This window comes from Physeter macrocephalus, chromosome 9 (genome assembly GCF_002837175.3).
Source record: "Physeter macrocephalus isolate SW-GA chromosome 9, ASM283717v5, whole genome shotgun sequence".
Lineage (NCBI taxonomy): Eukaryota > Metazoa > Chordata > Mammalia > Artiodactyla > Physeteridae > Physeter > Physeter macrocephalus.
The window spans coordinates 86,192,937-86,198,848 of record NC_041222.1 but is presented as its reverse complement, the minus strand read 5'-3'; positions in this window follow the sequence as shown (position 1 = coordinate 86,198,848).

Sequence of the window (5,912 nt, the reverse complement as noted above, 5' to 3'; positions counted from 1 at the left end):
AACAGGAAAGAGACAGCTAATAAGAACAAAGTTTAAAGTATGGCCTCAAAAATTACTCCTGTGAGGGGCCTGAATTTAAATCAATTAGACAGTAGATTTATTCCTCTAAATATTCTTGAAAATAATAGAACGATCAGCTCACAATTTAGTGGAGTATGATAACTGATGTGATATTAATAGAGAAAGAAAATTTTAAAAAGATGAAAGAGACAGTCAAGAGATGCCTGTTAAAACTGCTGTCATCCAGAGTGACTGTACATGTGTCCAGGATGGTGCCCTGGAGAAGTGATATCAGAGTGGAAATAGATTACCCTAAAACACTCCAGCCAGATAATTAAACAAATAAGCAAGAAAATGGAAAAAACAAGACCTGGTAAACTGGGGTGGGGGTGGCGGTGTCAGTATCCAGAATTGTGAAAATATATTATCTTCATTTTAGATTTTCACTAAAAAATTATAAGACATGCAAAGAAATGGGAAAACATGAATACACAGGAAAAAATATCAGACAACAGAAAGTGCCTCTGAGAGGGCCCAGATGTCAAATTTAGCAGACAAATTATATAGATTTGCCTATTCTAGCTTTTTCGTATAAATGGAATCATACAATATGTGGTCATTTGTAACTGGCTTCCTTCACTTAGCTTAATGTTTTCAAGGTTCATTTATGTTGTAACATGTATTCACACTTCATTACATGTTGTCTTAGGCAGTTGTTTTTTAAATAAGACAGTAGAGAAAAACAGAAGAAGTATGCATCTATACTGCCTTTTATAATTACACAATTACCTTTAAAGACTAAAGAAAGCCATGCATAAAAAAATTAAAGAGGAGACCTTCAAGATGGCAGAGGAGTAAGACATGGAGATCACCTTCCTCCCCACAAATACATTAAAAATACATCTAATTGTGGAACAACTCCTACAGAACACCTACTGAACACTGGAAGAAGACCTGAGACTTCCCAAAAGGCAAGAAAATCACCACATACCTGGGAATTTTCAGACACAAAAGAAAAAACAGACACAAAAGAATAAGGATGGGACCTGCACTTCTGGGAGGGAGCTGTGAAGGAAGAAAAGTTTCCACAATGTAGGGAGCCCCTTCACTGGCAGGGATTAGGGGTGGACATGGGGGAAGCTTCAGAACCATGGAGGAGAGCACAGCAACAGGGGTGCAGAGGGTAAAGCAGAGAGATTCCCACACAGAGGATCGGTGCCGACCCACACTCATCAACCTGAGATGCTTGTCTGCTCACCCATCAGAGTGGCTGGGGGCTGGGAGCTGAGGCTCAGGCCTTGGAGGCCCCCAGGGAGAGGACTGGGGTTGGCTGCGTGAAGATAGCCTGAAGGGAGCTAATGCACCACAGCTAGCCAGAAGGGAGTCAGGGAAAAAGTCTGGACCTACCAAAGAGGCATTGTTTTGGGATGTGCAAGGAGAGGGGATTCCTGCTCCATATACCCAGAGAAGGCAGAGCACTGCCTAAGCAAGCTCCAGAGATGGGCATGAGCCATGGCTATCAGCTCAGACCCCAAAGACTGGCATGAAATTTTAATGGTGCCACTGCTGCCACCAAGAATCCTGTGTGCAAGCACAGGTCACTACACACACACCCCTGGGAGCCTGTGCAGCTTGCCACTGCCAAGGTCCCAAGATCCAGGGACAAATTCCCTGGGAGAACACATGGCATGCCTCAAGCTGTTGCAATGTTACACTGGCCTCTGCTGCCACAGGCTTACCCCTCATTCCAATTATGTCTACTGTACCCCTCTCTCTTCCTGGCATGAGTGAGTAAGACAGCCTTAGTCAGGCACTGCTTTAACCCCCTCCTGTCTGGGCGAGGAACAGACTCCTGAGGGTGGCCTGCACACAGAGGCAGGGCCAGAACCAAAGCTGAACCCCAGGAAATGTGCGAAAAAAAAGAGAAAGGGAAATTTCTCCATGCAGCCTCAGGAGCAGCAGATTAAATCCCCACAATCAACTTGATGAGCCCTGCATCTGTGGAATACCTGAATAGACAAAAACTGCTCCCAAAATTGAGGCAGTGGATTTTGGAAGCAACTGTAGACTTGGGGTTTGCTTTCTGTGCCTGATTTGTTTCTGGTTTTTATGTTTATCTTAGTTTAGTTTTTAGTGCTTGTTATCATTGATGGATTTGTTTATTGGTTTGGTTGCTCTCTTCTTTTTTTAAATTTTTTAAATGTTTTATTATATTTTATTATTTTTAATTAAAAATTTTATTTTCCTTTTTTCTCTTTTTGTGAGTGTGTATGTGTATGTTTCTTTGGGTGATTTTGTCTTTTTAGATCTGCTTTCACCATTTGGTTTGAGATTCTATCAGGTTTTTTTGTTCTTTTTCTTCCTTTTCTTTCAAGCTGTGTGGCTGGCAGAGTCTTGGTGCTCTGGCCTGGTGTCAGGCCTGAGCCTCAAGGTGGGAGAGCCGAGTTCAGGACATTGGACCACCAGAGACCTCCCGGCCCCATGTAATATCAATCTGTGAGAGCTCTCCCATAGATCTATGTCTGAACAATCAGACCAGCTCCAGCCAATGGCCAGCAAGCTCCAGTGCTGGATCCCCATGGCAAGCAACTATAAAGAAAGGAAGACAAACTCACCCATTAGTAGAGAGGCTGCCTAAAGTCATGCTAAGTTCACAGACACCCAAAAATGCCCCACCGGACAGAGCCCTGCCCATGAGAAGAATAAGATCCAGCCCCACCCACCAGACACAGGCACAGGCACCAGTCCCCTCCCCTCCACCAGGAAGCCTACACAAACCACTGAACCAACCTCACCCACTGGGGGCAGACACCAAAAACAATGGGGACTATGAACCTGCAGGCTACAAAAAGGAAACCCCAAAGACAGTATGTTAAACAAAATAAGAAGACAGAGAAATATACAGCAGATGAAGGAGCAAGGTAAAAACCCACCAGACCAAACAAATGAAGAGGAAATAGGCAGTCTACCTGAGAAAGAATTCAGAGTAATGATAGTAAAGATGAACCAAAATCTGGAAATAGAATGGAGAAAATACAAGAAACGTTTAACAAGGACCTAGAGGAACTAAAGAGCAAACAAACAATGATGAACAACACAATAAATGAAATTTAAAAGTCTCTAGAAGGAATCCATAGCAGAATAACTGAGGCAGAAGAAAGGATAAGTGACCTGGAAGATAAAATAGTGGAAATAACTGCCACAGAGCAGAATAAAGAAAAAAGAATGAAAAGAATTGAGGACACTGTCATGACCCCTGGGACAACATTAAATGCACCAATATTCGCTTTACAGGGGTCCCAGAAGAAGAATAGAAAAAGAAAGGGTCTGAGAAAATACTTGAAGAGATTATAGATGAAAACTTCCCTAACATGGGAAAGGAAATAGTCAATCAAGTCTAGGAAGCACAGAGAGTCCCATACAGGATAAATTCAAGGAGAAACACACCAAGACACATATTAATCAAATTATCAAAAATTAAATACAAAGAAAAAATATTAAAAGCAGCAAGGGAAAAGCAACAAATAACAAACAAGGGAATCTCCATAAGGTTAACAGCTGATATTCCAGAAGAAACTCTTCAAGCAAGAGGGAGTGGCAGGACATATTTAAAGTGATGAAGGAGAAAAACCTACAACCAGGATTACTCTACCGAGCAAGGATCTCATTCAGATTTGACAGAGAAATTGAAACCTTTACAGATAAGCAAAAGCTAAGAGAATGCAGCACCACCAAACCAGCTTTACAACAAATGATAAAGGAACTTTTCTAGGCAGGAAATACAAGAGAAGGAAAAGATATACAAAAACAAACCCAAAACAATTAACAAAATGGTAATAGGAACATACATATTGGTAATTACCTTAAATGCAAATAGATTAAATGCTCCAACCAAAAGACATAGACTGGCTGAATGGATACAAAAACAAGACCCATATATAGGCTGTCTACAAGAGACCCACGTCAGACCTAGGGACACATACAGACTGAAAGTGAGGGGATGGAAAAAGATATTCCGTGCAAATGGATATCAAAACAAAGCTGGACTACCAATTCTCATACCAGACAAAACAGACTTTAAATAAAGACTATTACAAGAGACAAAGAAGGACACTACATAATGATCAAGGGATAAATCCAATAAGAATATATAACAATTGTAAATATTTATGCACCCAACATAGGAGCACCTCAATACATAAGGCAAATGCTAACAGCCACAAAAGGGGAAATCAACAGTAACACAATAATGGTAGGGGACTTTAACACCACACTTTCAGCAAGATACAGATAGTCCAAAATGAAAATAAATAAGGAAACACAAGCTTTAAATGACACATTAAACACGATGGACTTCGCTGATATTTTTAGGACATTCCATCCAAAAACAACAGAATATACTTTCTTCTCAAGTGCTCATGGAACATTCTCCAGAATAGATCAGATCTTGGGTCACAGATCAAGCCTTGGTAAATTTAAGAAAATTGAAATGGTATCAAGTCTCTTTTCCGACCACAACACTATGAGACTAGATATCAATTACAGGAAAAAAACTGTAAAAAATACAAACACATGGAGGCTAAACAATATGTTACTAAATAACCAAGACATCACTGAAGAAATCAAAGAAGAAATCAAAAAATACCTAGAAACAAATGACAATGAAACTATGAGAACCCAAAACCTATGGGATGCAGCAAAAGTATTTGTAAGAGGGAAGTTTATAGCAATACAATCCTACCTCAAGAAACAAGAACAGATCTTGGGTCACAGATCAAGCCTTGGTAAATTTAAGAAAATTGAAATGGTATCAAGTCTCTTTTCCGACCACAACACTATGAGACTAGATATCAATTACAGGAAAAAAACTGTAAAAAATACAAACACATGGAGGCTAAACAATATGTTACTAAATAACCAAGACATCACTGAAGAAATCAAAGAAGAAATCAAAAAATACCTAGAAACAAATGACAATGAAACTATGAGAACCCAAAACCTATGGGATGCAGCAAAAGTATTTGTAAGAGGGAAGTTTATAGCAATACAATCCTACCTCAAGAAACAAGAAAAATCCCAAATATACACCCTAACCTTACTCATGAAGCAATTAGAGAAAGAACAACAACAACAAAAAAAAAAACCAGAGTTAGCAGAAGGAAAGAAATCATAAAGACCAGAGGTCCCAAAACCAGACAAAGATGTCACAAGAAAAGAAAACTACAGGCCATTATCACTGATGAACATAGATACAAAAATCCTTAACAAAATACTAGCAAACAGAATCCAACAGGACATTAAAAGGATCATACACAATGATCAAGTGGGGTTTATCCCCGGAATGAAAGGATTCTTCCATATATGCAAGTCAATCAATGGGATACACCATATTAACAAATTGAAGGAGAAATACTATATGATAATCTCAATAGATGCAGAAAAAGGTTTCAACAAAAGACAACACCATTTTATGATAAAAACCCTCCAGAAAGTAGGCATAGAGGGAGCTTACTTCAACATAATAAAGCCCATATATAGCAAACCCACAGCCAACAAACCTTCTCAATGGTGAAAAACTGAAACTATTTCCTCTAAGATCAGGAACAAGACAAGATTGTCCACTCTCACCACTATTATTCAACATAGTTTGGAAGTTTAGCACAGCAATCAGAGAAGAAAAAGAAATAAAAGTAATCCAAACCAGAAAGGAAGAAGTAAAACTGTCACTCTTTGCAGAGGACATGATACTATACATCAAGAATCCTAAAGATGCTACCAGAAAACTACTAGAGTTAATCAATGAATTTGGTAAAGTAGCAGGATACAAAATTAATGCACAGAAATCTCTTGCATTCCTATACACTAAGGATGAAAAATCTGAAAGAGAAATTAAGGAAACACTCCCATTTACC